The following is a 15,599-nucleotide window of genomic DNA, read 5'->3' as shown; positions in this document are numbered from 1 at the left end:
GTAGGTCTTACACCAAGAGAGCAAGGAGAGGTTATGATTGACAAGAGAGAGGAAAGTCTCTTTTTGTCATCCCAGAAAAGAGCAGAGTGGTTTAAAATCTCCTTGGCAGAGCGGTGACACCCACCAAGGAAGTCCCTCCATCACTGACAGAGGCAGAGCCCCACATACCAGCAGCTGGAAGTGTTGTGGAAGTCTGTGCAGGAATGTGCCCATGAGATGAAAACATTGTCCTGAGTTGAAACGGAAGTTAAATTCAAAATCACGTTGATGAGGCCAAGCAGCAATTCAGTTGATTGTGCGGCTTCATCCTGAAGGGGCTCGTCCAGGATCTTCTTTCCCTTCTTCTTAAGGATGGTCTTAGTCTCTCGAGGGTCAGCGGGGTCCCTCTGTGCAGTCCACTCAGCGTTTTTTGGGTCTGTGTGGTATGTTCTTTTCACCCTCGTATGATGGATCCAAGGGGCAATACCTGCCACTTTAACAGCAGTAGGGGTAGTTAGAATAACATAAGGGCCCTTTCACCAAGGGGCTAGCAAATCATGTTTCCAATCTTTGACCCATACTTGGTCACCAAGCGTAAACTCATGAATCTGTTCCTCAAGGGGGAACAGCACCCTTTCTTGTACAAACTTAATTACCCGATTTATTACCTTACCCAGTTCCATCTGCTGTGAAATCCTATCCCCCCTTACCTGAGGCAAACTTGTTGACACCTGTATTATTATGGGAGGGGGCCTCCCATACACAATTTCGTATTGAGAATAGCCTTGGGACTGTGGGGTCATCTGAGTCTGAGCAGAGCCGTCGGAAGCAAGTCCACTCAGGGGCAGTCAGTCTCTATGATCCACTTGGAGAGTCTCTTTAATGTCCAGTTGGTTCACTCCACCATCTCTGGGCCTATATGCAGCGTGCAGTTTCCATTTGATGTGTAAAGTTTTGTTTACTTGTTGTACTAAGTCAGCTACTTTAAGCCGGACCATTGTCTGAACCAATGCTGGTAGGAAGTCCAAATCTGGGAACTATTTCCCTACGCAGGCTCCGGGCTACTTCTGATGCTCCTTCAGTCCAGGTAGGAAAAGCTTCTACGCATCCTGAGAACGTACACACCTTGACCAGCAGGTAACAGTAGTGTCGCTGAGGTTTCATTTCAGTGAAGTCCACTCCCAGGTGTTCAAAGGGCAGCGTGCCTTTCAGCTGAATACCCGGAGGTTTTTGTCTGAATACCCGAGAGGCAGCGTTAACCTGTGAGCAGGCAGCCTGGCCTAGGTGTGTCGCTTGGTGTGTTTGGCTTACCAGACTGTGTGCCAGCTCCTTTGGTACCAATAATTTGCCACTTGGCAAATCCCACCATCCCTTTTCAGTCTTGATGGCCCCTTCTGCTTTGGCTAACCTGACAGCTGTTGTCCTTGTTTTATCAGGCTGGTGCCATCAGTATATAGGACCCAGCTAGGGCCTGGACCCTTGCGTCCTTCCTTAAAACAAACCCCAGCTACCTTACCTCCTCCTTGCAGATCTGTGCCTCCTTCTTCAACACCCGGTAACCTGCCTCCATCAGCAGCTGGAGAGTGCTTTCGTCCCTTCCCAGCACTTTTCCTTGGTCTCGGCGGCCAGCAGCAGGTCATCCCCATAGTGTAGGAGCCAACATCCATACTCTTCCGGATGAAATGAGTCCAGGCCAGAAGCCAAGGCTTCCCCAAAGATGGCTGGGGAATTCTTAAAACCCTTGTGGGGGAGTCCAGGTGAGCTGTTGTTTGGTGCCCCCAACTGGATCTTCCCATTCAAAGGCAAAGATGGGCTGTGACGCTGGGGTGAGGCATACGCAGAAGAAGCCATCCTTGAGATCCAGGCGGGTATAAACTTGAGTCCTCAGCGGGAGGAGGCTCAGTAAGGTACAGGGGTTTGGAACAGTGGGGTGTAAAGTCACAGTAGCCTGGTTGACTAGCCTGAGAGCCTGTATAGGCCTATAGTCCTGTCCTCCTTCCTTTCTGACTGGCAGGATTGGCGTATTCCAAAGCAACTGGCACTCTACTAGAAGCCCGCTTGTTTCAGTCTATTGATGTGGGGCAGTATGCCGGCCCAGGCCTCTATCAGTAGCGGGTACTGGTGCTTTCTAACGAGGATAGTGCCTGGTTTGTGTTCTTTATCACTGGGGCTTGATGTTTAGCCAGACTAGGGGGCAGGGGGGCTTGTCTTTCACCCAGACCTCAGGGAATAATTGAGTTAGCTCTATCTCTTGCTCTTCCGGCCCACCCAGTTCTTCCTTTGGAGGCTCATGCAACCTCCACTTATCTTGGGGGGCTCTTGAGAAAGACAGCAAATAAGTCATAGTGTCCATCCAGAAGTTGGGCCTCTCCTCAGGGGAGAAAGTCACTTGTGCTCCTAGTTTGGAGAGCAAGTCTCTTCCCAACAGGGGTACTGGGCACTCAGGAATGTAGAGGAATTCATGAATCACTTGGTGCCCCCCCCATCTGACATTTTCTGGGCTGGCAAAACGATTTAATCCTCTCTTCTCCCGATACCCCAGTTACAGCGGTAGTCTTTTTGAACAGTGGTGCCACAGGTTTTACTACTGACAGTTCTGCTCCTGTATCCACCATGAAGTCAATGTTTTGGTCCCCCGCTTTTAAGGTTACCATGGGCTCTCGGGGACCTGATATCTCTGAGCCCTGGCAGCCCTATTTAATTTCCAAGTCAGCAAGCCCCACAACTGGGGGAGCTTCCTCTTCCTTCCCTACGTTAGGGCATTCATTCTTCCAGTGGCCAAAAGCTCGGCACTGGGCACACTGGTTTTGGGCCCGGGGTCTCTTTTGGGACCAGCTGAAGGATTGTCCTGTCCCTGGGGCAAAGGAGGTTTTCCGGAGGGCCCGAGATAGACTCTCCCAGAGCAGCAGCTAGCATTGCAAATCTCTTATCTGTTCTCTTTCGTTCCCTCCGGAGCTCTGGCAGAGCACAGTCTCTGCTTCATTCCAACGTCTCCCTCTGCTTCTTGTCAGAACTCACCGGGAGAGAAGGGTATAGCTTGGGCGGTTCAGCTGAAGCTGGATCCTGGAGGTGTTGGCCAGAGGCTTCTGTCACCAAGATCAGAGCCTGCCGAGGTGGCAGCTCTGTGCCCTCGGGGAGAGCTGGCGGAGGAGCAACGGCTGCTGCAGGACTTTGCCGGGGTCCAGCCCCCGCAAGATCCAGGGGAACCCGAAGGAGAAATGGCATTGGCAAATGAATGAATGAATGAGAGAGGAATAGAGGAGAGAAAGAGGCTGATATTCCTTGGTTTACATAGAAAGCCAATAAAACCCCGAGAGAAGGAGTTTGCCCTGTTCACGGAGGCCACAGGTGCCTTCCTGGTCTCCCGAGGGAATGAAGAACGTCTTCCCCTTCAGGTCTTAGAAACCCGGGCAGATAAGTGAATGCAGGGAGCCTCTATGCTCCAAGGGATCAGCCTGAAAAAGAGAGTAAGAGACAGAAAGAAAGAAAAAAAGAGAGAGAGAGACGCGGGGTGACCAAGCTTCTTCGAGCGAGGCCCATTACTTTATTTTCAAAAGGGACTTTTATACCCAAACTTGCACATAGAGGGAAATGAAAGATGCAAGGTCATACAGAGTCAGCCAAAACATCCCAGCAGTTTTGTCCTTATTGAAACCAGGATTTTTTCTGCAAACCTTTCCCACCAATGATGTTGTGTACAGTATCTTCTGGCCTTGGAGGCCTGTGAACATTTTATGACCCTCTTTTGATAAAGGCTGCTCAACCAGAAAACTTATTTTCCCTCAAAGTGTTTTTTCTTTATATGTCTAATCTATGTCAGCCTCAGAAAATGCCAAACAGAGTTACATTTCTCACAGAGCAAAGGCGCAGTAAGAACCAATTAGCTCAAAGTTCTGATGTGGTTAAATTCAAGGCTGCACTTGTTGCCGGGAGCCGCCACGGGAGATCCCACCCGTGACAGGGTCATGTGGAAGAGAACTGTTAAGCAAGGCTTCAGGACTCGAGGGGCGCCCTAGGCTTTCTCGAGCATCTGCCCCAGAACCAGAATCTGTCTGTTTTACTATTTCATGACTTTCACCAACTCCTCTGACATTAACAGGGGGCTATCCCTGACCACCTTTCTCTGGAGAAAATCAACTTAGGGCTATAGCTAATAAGTCTCCTGGACATGAGAGGAATATTTCTAATCAAACCCCTTCTGTTAGCATTCTAGCTTGCTTGGCATGTATATCCAGACTCTTGCAGCTACGCATATGATTATTTACAGCCTCCCAACTGTGAGAGGCACGGAAAGCCTAAAACATAGAGCCTTTCAAAGAGTTAAAAGTTATTAGAGTAGTGCTGACGTAGGATTTCATTGTAGGATCAATGGTTGTTGCTAAGTTTTCATATCTCTTATCCACTGTGCACCTGGGAATGCATTAGTTAACATAGTGAGAATGTAAGGAAAACAAGTATAGCCTTGAAATTAACCACATCAGAACTTTGAGCTAATTGGTTCTTTCTTGTAACTCACTGCACCTTTGCTCTGTAAAAAATGTAACTCTGTTTAGCATTTTCTGAGGCTGACATAGATTAGAAATATAAAGAAAAAACACTTTGAGGGAAAATAAGTTTTCTGGTTGAGCAGCCTTTATCAAAAGAGGGTCATAAAATGTTCACAGGCCTCCAAGGCCAAAAGATACTGTACACAACATCATTGGTGGGAAAGGTTTGCAGAAAAAAATCCAGGGCAAAACTGCTGGGATGTTTTGGCTGACTCTGTATGACCTTGCATCTTTCATTTCCCTCTATGTATAAGGCAAGTATAAAAGTACCTTTTAAAAATAAAGCTATTGGGCCTCGTTCACTGAAGCAGCTTGGTCTCCCCGTGTCAATCATTCTCTCTCTCCCTCTCACTCTCTTTTTCAGGCTGATCCCTTGGAGCATAGAGGCTCCCTGCATTCACTTATCTGCCCGGGTTTCTAAGATCTGAACGGGAAGATGTTCTGCGTCTTCACTCCCTTGGGAGACCGGGAGGGCACCTGTGGCCTCCGTGAACAGGACAAACTCCTTGTCTCAGAGTTTTATTTGTTCCTATGTAAACCAAGGAATATCAGCCTCTTTCTCTCCTCTATTTTCTTATCTTCAACATTCTTTCCTTATCTCTCTCTAAATCAATCGCCAACACTGTTTCTCCTTCAGGTTTCCCTGGATCCTTCGGGCGCTGGAGCCCGGCATTTGTTTTTCTTACATTCCAATTATGTTAACTAATGCACTCCCAGGTGCACCGTGGATAAGAGATATGGGAACTTAGCAACAAGCATTGGCCCTATAATGAAATCCTACACCAGCACTACTCTAATAACTTTTAACTCTTTGAAAGGCTCTATGTTTTAGGCTTCCCATGCCTCTCACAGGTGGGAGGCTGTGAACAATCATATGCGTAGCTGCGAGAGTCTGGATAAACCTGACAAGCAAGCTAGAATGCTAACAGAGGGGGTTTGATTAGAAATATTCGTCTCATGTCCAGGAGACTTATTAGCTATAGCCCTAAGTTGATTTTCTCCAGAGAAAGGTGGTCGGGGATAGCCCCTGTTAATGTCAGGAGAGTTCGTGAAAGGCACAAAATAGTAAGACAGACAGATCCTGGGTTTGGGGTAGATGCTCGAGCTGGTCTAGGGCGCCCCTCGAGTCCTGAAGCCTTGCTTAACAGTTCTCTTCCACATGACTTTGTCATGGGTGGGATGGCCCGTGCTGGCTCCTGGTAGGACTTCACCTGGCCCTGGATTGGGCATTAAGGCGGCCTCCAGTCCTGGTGGAGCACTGGGAGGCAGGCATGACATTATCCAGCTTGTGGGAGGGGTCAGTTCGTCCCCGTCCACATCCCGTAGAATTTCCTTTTCTATCATCAGTCAATCTTTGTGCCATTGATATTTTTCCCTTTCCCTCCTGGATACAGAACCTTGTCCAAGCAGGAGGGTCTTGAGCTAACCCTAGCCATGAGTCACTATATGGATACTGATCCAGGTGTCCCGGCTCTCCTGTGACTACTGTATAGACTGCTTCCACTATTTTTAAGTTCATGGTGTTCTCTGGTGGCCGTCCTACTCCCATAGGGGGCCATTCCACCTCACAGAGTATGTGAAGGCGGTTAGGCGTCATCTTCATCCCATAGTCTCCTCCAATCCCTTCTTTAAATTTTTAATCATGCATTCCAATACAGTTGCCTTAGATTCACTTACCCCCATCTTGCTTACCTTCTGGGGCTTCTTCTACTTTTCCTTTTCGTTCTGTCTACGAAGTTCTCAGTACCATATGTACTTCTGGTATTTCCACTCAATGACACTTAAATTGCCATTCTGCCTCCTTCCTAATTGGGGTGAGAAGAGCCTCACCTGCCAGGTCCCAGAGGGAGAAGGGGATTGGTGTGTCTTCACCTGCCGGTCAGCATAGATGAACCAGAACACCACGTGGTCCAAGACTGTTTCTCCCTTAAAGTTCATTCTCCCTTGGTGGGCTTGATCAGGTGCAGATGAAAACACAGATGGGTTAAATATCCCATGTCCCAACCATCTCCGGAAAAGCCAATTCATATTCACTTATGTATACCTCTATCTAGCCTAACAATTCCGAGGGGGTCAAGAATTTCACAGCAGATGGGACACCTCCTGGAGGAGGGCAGAATACAGGCATACAAGGACCAGTTTCCTATCCTAAAAATCTCCTGGCGATCGCTGGTAATAATTTTCCCTAAGACGGCATGGACACACCTCCTAAATGACCTTCACAAATTCACTTCCTAAGCCCTAGCAGGCTCATCGACCTGTGTACCAAGCAATCGCCGCCTGCCTATTCCAGTCTCCTGTGGGTCCGTGCCCCTTCTAGTGCCTCCCAGGGGGATGATCAGGCCCCCTCTTCCACCCTGCCGGGTGGGTTCCTCCTCACCTCAGCGCTCAGTTCCCCTGCTGCTGTCCACTACCTGCTAACGTGATAAGTCCGGGCGTTGAGAAGCAGAATCCTTCCAGAAGGGTGAGGCACCTTCCCCCTTCTAGAGGATTCGAGCTGCAAGGCCTCGGAGTAGTCCCAAATGGGACTTGTCTCCTCAAAGTGAGGAGTTTCCTGGCCCATGCACCAAACATTGTAGCCACGTGTTCCGGGAAACAAACTCACTCAGAAGGACAATGCAGATAGCGGAGTGCAGTTTATTACACTGGCGGGCCAAGGCAGAGTCTCCTCTTAGCCAAGAACTCGACCAGTTTTTGTGAAAACCTTATATACCCTAAGTGTACTTGCTCAAACCCACCTCCCCAAGTTCCTTGAAACTAGTCTGGACAAGGTAAAAGAGAGATATGATCAAAGTTAGCCCATGATTCATGTGCCACAAGACTAGATAAACAGTGGACATTTATCAATAGGACTGTGGTCATATCCTGATAAACAGAATGGAATTTATGACTTTGTTCTGTTACAGAGATAATTAGCATATTCTTTTAGGCAACAGAGAGTCCAAGTACAAGTCCTGAGGCTCTTTTATCCCAGGGGTCTGGTTTTCCATTGGTATGCCATTACTATAGACCAGGGTACAAAGTTCAGAGTCCATTGGGAGGGGAACCATGCGTGTAGCCTAATGTTTGCAGCCTGGCTTAAGATGGAGTCCAGCTCTGTTTCCTCCTTCAGCAGGACGTGGTGTTCCTGCAGCTTGCTGGGACAGGGGCCGTGGACGAAGCCACACTGAGTTTGCAGAAACTTGAGGACCCTGAAAGGAGGAAACCGGGCCTGCAGAAGCAACAACTGTGGATTTATTGGACGTGGGGTCACTAGTGGCTCCGAGTCTTGGGGATGTCAGAGGCGGGGCACCATCCCAGCCAGAGCTTCCTCAAGAGCTGGGGACCCATCCCCCGGGCCTTTCCTCCACGATGTCCTCCTCGGAAGCTTCTAAAAAGCACAATCAGACACGCCCTGTGGGTACCTTGCTGGAAGGAACCTTGCCCAGGGCTAGGGTACCCTCTTTTGCCAGAAGAACAGGTCAACATTGCTAAAAGGGCAGTATCCTCCACCAGCCCAAAAGGAGTGGCCTCAAGTCGTTTCAACCCAAGAAGGAAGAAGGAAGCAGGGGGCTCATTTGGGAAAGACTGGGCATCAGACTACCTGGGCTTCATCCCTGCCCCCTCCCTGGGCCAGGAAGGTCAGGTATCTGTGCCTTCTGCAGGGTCCCTGGGGTGAGGGAGCAGGGCAGTCTTGCTGCACAGGGTGGGGTCTGCTGTCTTACCTGAAACACAGCCGTCTCCTTTCGGGCCTTCTTAGTCTCCTAGGAAGGGAGAAGGGGCACGGGGTGGGATAAGGCTGGTTCTATGTTGTGCAGCTGGGGAAACGGGCCTCACTTCACAAGAAGTCGGGGGAGGCCAGGTTTCAGATCCACTCGCCACTCAGACTGTGTCACACCTCTCAGCTCCACACAGAGCTGTTGCTCCACTGAGATGGCAGTTTGACTCAGTGGTCTTGGGGTGCCTCAGCCTCCCCCAACCGTTGCCACGGTGGTATGAGCCTGGCCCCTCCACTCCATCCTGCAGAGCCCAGGGGCTTCCCAGGAGGACCCACACAGGGACGGTGTTCCAGTTGAGCACCAGGCTTCTTTACCTGCCATCCTGGGGTCCCTGCCACCTCTTCCTTTTCAGTCATCCCCTTCGCACCAGGAATGAGGCTGACTGGTTCCTCCCCGGGTCCCCCACCTGTCGCTCCTCCATAGACAAGACAGCAGTTTCTGCCTTGGGGGCAGCGTCGTTTGGTCCTCCCATTGCCTTCGGGCTCATGGCCTGCCTGCAAGGAGGGGCAAGAGGGCGCTATATGGGCCAAAAGTCCCTCTGATGCCCTATGCCTCCCGTCCTGCTGTGCACACTTGGAGTGCACAACCCTGCCTGCTGTGTACACTTGGAGTGCCCATCCCTGCCTGCTGTACACACTTGGAGTGTGTATCCCCTCCTACTGTGCACACTTGCAGTGTGTATCCCCTGCTTCTGTGCACACGTGGAGGGTGTATACCCTGCTTCTGTGCACATATGAAGGGTGTACCCCTGATGCTGAGCGCATTGGAGTGTGTCTCCCCTGCTTCTCTGCACACTTGGAGTGTGTATCCCCTGCTTCTCTGCACACTTGGAGTGTGTATCCCTTGCTTCTCTGCACACTTGGAGTGTGCATCCCCTGCTTCTGTGCACACTTGGAGTGTGTATCCCCTGCTTCTGTGCACACTTGGAGTGTGTATCCCTTGCTTCTCTGCACACTTGGAGTGTGTATCCCCTGCTTCTGTGTACACTTGGAGTGTGTACCCCTGAAGCTGTGTGCATTGGAGTGTGCATCCCCTCCTGCTGTGCACACTTGGAGTATGCATCCCCTGCTTCCGTGCACACTTGGAGGGTGTATCCCCTGCTTCTGTGCACACGTGGAGTGTGCATCCCCTGCTTCTGTGCACACGTGGAGTGTGCATCCCCTGCTTCTGTGCACACGTGGAGTGTGCATCCCCTGCTTCTGTGCACACGTGGAGTGTGCATCCCCTGCTTCTGTGCACACTTGGAGTGTGTATCCCCTGCTTCTGTGCACACTTGGAGTGTGTATCCCTTGCTTCTCTGCACACTTGGAGTGTGTATCCCCTGCTTCTGTGCACACTTGGAGTGTGTATCCCCTGCTTCTGTGCACACTTGGAGTGTGTATCCCTTGCTTCTCTGCACACTTGGAGTGTGTATCCCCTGCTTCTGTGCACACTTGGAGTGTGTACCTCTGCTTCTGTGCACACTTGGAGTGTGCATCCCCTGCTTCTGTGCACACTTGGAGTGTGTATCCCTTGCTTCTCTGCACACTTGGAGTGTGTATCCCCTGCTTCTGTGCACACTTGGAGTGTGTACCTCTGCTTCTGTGCACACTTGGAGTGTGCATCCCCTGCTTCTGTGCACACTTGGAGTATGCATCCCCTGCTTCTGTGCACACTTGGAGTGTGTATCCCTTGCTTCTCTGCACACTTGGAGTGTGTATCCCCTGCTTCTGTGCACACTTGGAGTGTGTACCTCTGCTTCTGTGCACACTTGGAGTGTGTATCCCCTGCTTCTGTGCACACTTGGGAGTGTGTAGCTCTTTGTCTTTCCAGGGAAGCCCCTCCCTTCTCAGCTCGAGGTGTGGTCGGGTTGTTAGTGTCCTGAAGGTGCCCCCCTACTACCCCTGGGGCCCTGACCATGTGCTGGACGAGCTCATGTCTCAGGGAGCACTGACAGGTGACAGCCCCCAGCCCCCGGCCCTTCCTGGCCAGGCCTCACTTACCTCAGAGTCATGCTTCTTCCCACTCATGACTCCGCGTCTCTACAGAGGGAAACGGGCCGTCACATACAACTGAGAGTGCCCGGGGTCCTTCCCTGCCTGCCTATCCTCTCTGTGTGTGCCCACCAAGGAGGCCCAGGACAGCCACCCCACTCCAGGGGAGGAGGAGTCCCCGGCCCTGACCCACCTGAGTGGTCACGGGGTAGCACTTATCCATCGGCCCCCACACTGGCCTTAAGGTCTCCCCGATGGGCTGTATGACAGGGAGAAAGAGAGAAGGCTGAGGTGACGTGTCAAGGGCTCAGTCACACATTGGTCCAGGTCAGTGCATGCTGCAGACACCGAAGACTGCGAGGGGTTTCAGGAAGCTTCACACTAACAAATGATTGATGTCTTTAAACATAAAACGCTGCATTCACAGAATAAGTACGGGTGCTAAAATAACAATGTTCCAACAATAATCTCGAATTCTTTCTTTTTTTTTTTTTTTTTAAATTTCATTTTGGCTGATTTGGGTCTGTTGTGGTGCATGGATTCTTCATTTCGGCGCTTGGGCATTTTGTTTTTTTTCCTGTAGCTCCATGTGCACAGGTTTCTCTCTAGTTGCTGGCCGCAGGCTTAGTTGCCCCATGGGCTGTGGGATCTTAGTTCCCCGACCAGGAATGGAACTGGCATCCCCAGAATTAGAAGGTGGAATCTTAACCACTGAACCACCAGGAAGTCCCTACAACTTCTAATTCTTCAAAAACAGAAATATGATCATGGGAATTAAAAATCCAATCACAAAGTAGAGGATAAAATTGAAAAAGTTTCTCCCAGAATATAGAGATCAGGCACTGCAACGGCTAAATCATAGATCTTTTTGAAAGAAGGAACAGAATCAACAAACTGGGGTGTAGGGAAAATCCCAAATAAATACCATTCATGCGTTATTGAGAATTTTCCCAAAGATGCAGGACCTGAGATTGCAGAGAGAAGGAATTGCCAAGTCTCCAGGAAAATGGATGAAGGAGACCCACCCCAGATGATGTCATTACTAAATATTGAAACACCTAGGATGAAAAGAGGAACATAAAAACTCCCAGATATGAAGAAACATGTCAATTAAGTTTCATAATACTTTTCAGCACCAACCTTTGAAACCAGAAGAAAAGGAGGATCTTCAAAATCTGCAAGAAAATTATTTCTAGTCTAAAATTCTGTACATAGTCACACTGAGTTAAATATGCAGTAAGACCTTCAGACAGGTAATATCTAGGACTACCCCTCGGGAATATCTCAGGACTACCCCTCAGCACCCTGGACGTGGGTGTATCTCTTCACGGCTGCTCCAGCAAAGCACAGCCTCTGCTCCTTACCTTGGATGAGGGGTATCTCCTCACCGCCCCCGTTCCTGATTTTCAACGTGGGATAACTCCTCCGGGAGAAATATCAATAACCTCAGATATGCAGATGACACCACTTTTATGGCAGAAAGTGAAGAGGAGCTAAAAAGCCTCTTGGTGAAAGTGAAAGAGGAGAGCAAAAATGTTGGCTAAAAGCTCAACATTCAGAAAACAAAGATTATGGCATCCAGTCCCATCACTTCATGGGAAATAGATGGGGAAACAGTGGAAACAGTGTCAGACTTTATTTTGGGGGGCTCCAAAATCACTGCAGATGATGACTGCAGCCATGAAATTAAAAGATGCTTACTCCTTAGAAGAAAAGTTATGACCAACCTAGATAGCATATTCAAAAGCAGAGACATTACTTTGCCAATTAAGGTCCGTCTAGTCAAGGCTAAGGTTTATCCTGTGGTCATGTATGGATGTGAGAGTTGGACTGTGAAGAAGGCTGAGTGCCGAAGAATTGATGCTTTTGAACTGTGGTGTTGGAGAAGACTATTGAGAGTCCCTTGGACTGCAAGGAGATCCAACCAGTCCATTCTGAAGGAGATCAGCCCTGGGATTTCTTTGGAAGGAATGATGCTAAAGCTGAAACTCCAGTACTTTGGCCACCTCATGCGAAGAGTTGACTCATTGGAAAAACGTCTGATGCTGGGAGGGATTGGAGGCGGGAGGAGAAGGGGATGACAGAGGATGAGATGGCTGGATGGCATCACTGACTCGATGGATGTGAGTCTGAGTGAACTCCGGGAGATGGTGATGGACAGGGAGGCCTGGCGTGCTGCGATTCATGGGGTCGCAGAGAGTCGGACACGACTGAGTGACTGAACTGAACTGAACTGAACCCCTCAGCACAACTGCAGGTTGTGCTGACCCAAAAATGAAAGATAACATGGGCTCCACATGTGAACAAAGTGACGTACTCACCAGAATGACGGTGAAGGGCAGTCCCAGGACAGCTGAGCCTCCGACCTCAAAGATGTCTGTCCAGGAGGGAAAAGGGTGGAGGGCTCCATGAAATATGACCCCAGCGAAATGATCATATTGATAAACCACCAAATTTGTCTTAAGTGTATAGCAAGGAGATTAATTGTTTTTAAGAGACAGTTTAGATGTAGTAATTATAGGTTCTGCTGCTGCTACTCCTGCTAAGTCACTTCAGTTGTGTCCGACTCTGTGCGACCCCATAGACAGCAGCCCACCAGGCTCCCCCATCCCTGGAAAACTAAAATTTAAAAAAGAGGAGAAAAGCAAAATTATACAGAAAGACTGATGATAGTATACTACATGACTCAGAAATACTGTTTCCATAGTTTTAACATGTAAACCCTCAGTATTGAGCTAAACAAAATGACGCCCCAAGCCTACTAGAATGACTTCAAAAAGGAAAATGCTGGAAATCTTAGGAAACAAACAGATCCTCTCGTTCTTTGTTGGAGAGAATGCAAGTGGATACCAGCATTTTGGAAAGTTTCGCAGTTTGCTAGGAAACTAAGTACACATTAGCACAGGACCCCAGCACCCCCTGCATGGTGCTTACCTGAGTTAAAAGAAAACCTATGTTTGCACAAAATTTGTACATGAACATTACAGTGGTTTTATCTGAAACTGCCAAAAACTGGAAACAATGCAAATGCTTCTCGTCCAGTCGGCAGCTAGACCCCGGTGCATCCATACTCGGGACAGCTACTCGGCAATGAGAAGGAACAAACTACTGCGGACAACACGCAGGCCTCCTGTGCTCAGTAAGAGGCTTAGAGCCACACCTGGGGGCGGCCCTGTGGCCCAGTGGCTGGGACTCTGTGCCTGCACTGCAGGGGCCCGCGTTTCATCCCTGGTCGGGGAACCGAGATCCCCAGGCCTGCTGCGTGGCCAGATAAATAAAAACTAGGTACTGGGATGTTTCCAGTTACATGACCATCTTGCAAAGGCAAAACTATGGAGCCAGAAAACCAATCACTGGGTGCCAGGGGCTGGGAGATGGGGAAGGGTATTAGTGAGTATGGTGGAATTAGTATTAGTGAGTATGGGGGATTTTTCTGAACAGATTGGAGCTGTTCTGGATCTTGGCTGTAGTGGCAATTTCACAGTTGTATACATCTGTCAAAACTCACAGAACGCTACACAAAAAGCATGGATGTCACTCTATTTAAATAGTTCCTAAATTTTAAAAAAATGAATTAAAAACAGCCCACTTTGTGGGAGAGGAATTTAAGCCAAAATGTCATAAAAGTCAGCAAAAAAAGCAAAAATAATTCTTAACTTTTAACAACTAACAATTTCATTACTCAAAACACTTAGAATGCCGAAACCTCGGATATAATCATGAGGAAGACTAGAGAGAGGTGAGGCGTCTGCTGGAGGTGGCACTAGGTGTTCAGTTGCTACAAGAGCTAAATCCTCACCTTTGGTTGTAATAATTCATTAGATAATGTTTAAATCTCATCAATCAAGATAAAGCAGGATAAGCTTTCTATTTAGAACACAGGAGGCAAAATCAACGGCTTCAGCCAGAAAGGTTTCCACCCCGGGCTGTGAGAATTGTGGATGAAGAGGACCAGAACAAACAGCAGACTTTTTCCAAGTCTTAAAACTTTGATGCATCAAACTATGTACACACATATCTTTGATGTCAATAAAGTTTTTAAATGCAAGTTTGGTTACTGAAAATAAAAACATTAAGGAAACAACCTAGGACTCTGTCTCTCAAAGTGAAAGTTGCTCAGTCGTGTCCAACTCTTTGCAAACCTACGGACTATTCAGTCCATGGAATTCTCCAGGTCAGAATACTGGAGTGGGTTGCCCTTCCCTTTTCCAGAGGACCTTTCTGACCCAGGAATTGAACCGGGGTCTTCTGCACTGCAGGCGAATTCTCTACTCACTGAGCTATTAGGGAATCCCTAAGGTACCTGCCCACCTAGGCCTTCTTAGGGGCTCTCCAACCTCTGACAGTCACTCCCTAACTACGTAGCCCACACGTCTCTGTGCTGCTGGGTCACAGAGAAGCTTGGCCCCGTGAAACTCCTCCCTTCCCAGTAGCACCAGAGGGAGAGCAGGGGGCCTCCAGAGACCAGGTATGTGACTCTAACGTGTCACCTTGGGCAGCCTGGGTCCAGTCACTGTCCCTCTGGGAGCCTAAGTTTCCTCCTCTACAAAGTGGGAGCTGCAGGTGGAGGCGAGGAGAATGGATACACGTGTATGTATGGCTGAGTTTTTTCACTGGTCATCTAAAATTACCACAAAGTGTTAATTGGCTATCAGTTCAGTTCAGTCGCTCAATCGTGTTCGACTCTTTGCGACCCCATGAATCGCAGCACGCCAGGCCTCCCTGTCCATCACCATCTCCCGGAGGTCACTCAGACTCACATCCATCGAGTCAGTGATGCCATCCAGCCATCTCATCCTCGGTCGTCCCTTCCTCCTCCTGCCACCAATCCCTCCCAGCATCAGAGTCTTTTCCAATAAGTCAATTCTTCGCATGAGGTGGCCAAAGTACTGGAGTTTCACCCTTAGAATCATTCCCTCCAAAGAAATCCCAGGACTGATCTCCTTCAGAATGGACTGGTTGGATCTCCTTGCAGTCCAAGGGACTCTCAAGAGTCTTCTCCAACACCACAGTTCAAACGCATCAATTCTTCGGCACTCAGCCTTCTTCACAGTCCAACTCTCACATCCATACATGACCACAGGAAAAACCATAGCCTTGACTAGACGGACCTTAGTTGGCAAAGTAATGTCTCTGCTTTTGAATATACTGTCTAGGTTGGTCATAACTTTTCTTCCAAGGAGTAAGAGTCTTTTAACTTCATGGCTGCAGTCACCATCTGCAGTGATTTTGGAGCCCAGAAAAATAAAGTCTGACACTGTTTCCACTCTTCTCTATCTATTTCCCATGAAGTGATGGGACCAGATGCCATGATCTTCGTTTTCTGAATGTTGAGCTTTAAG

Source organism: Capricornis sumatraensis, chromosome 4 (assembly GCF_032405125.1).
Source record: "Capricornis sumatraensis isolate serow.1 chromosome 4, serow.2, whole genome shotgun sequence".
In the NCBI taxonomy this organism is placed as follows: Eukaryota; Metazoa; Chordata; class Mammalia; order Artiodactyla; family Bovidae; genus Capricornis; species Capricornis sumatraensis.
The sequence above is the reverse complement of the archived record's forward strand: the minus strand, read 5'-3'. Positions refer to the sequence as shown.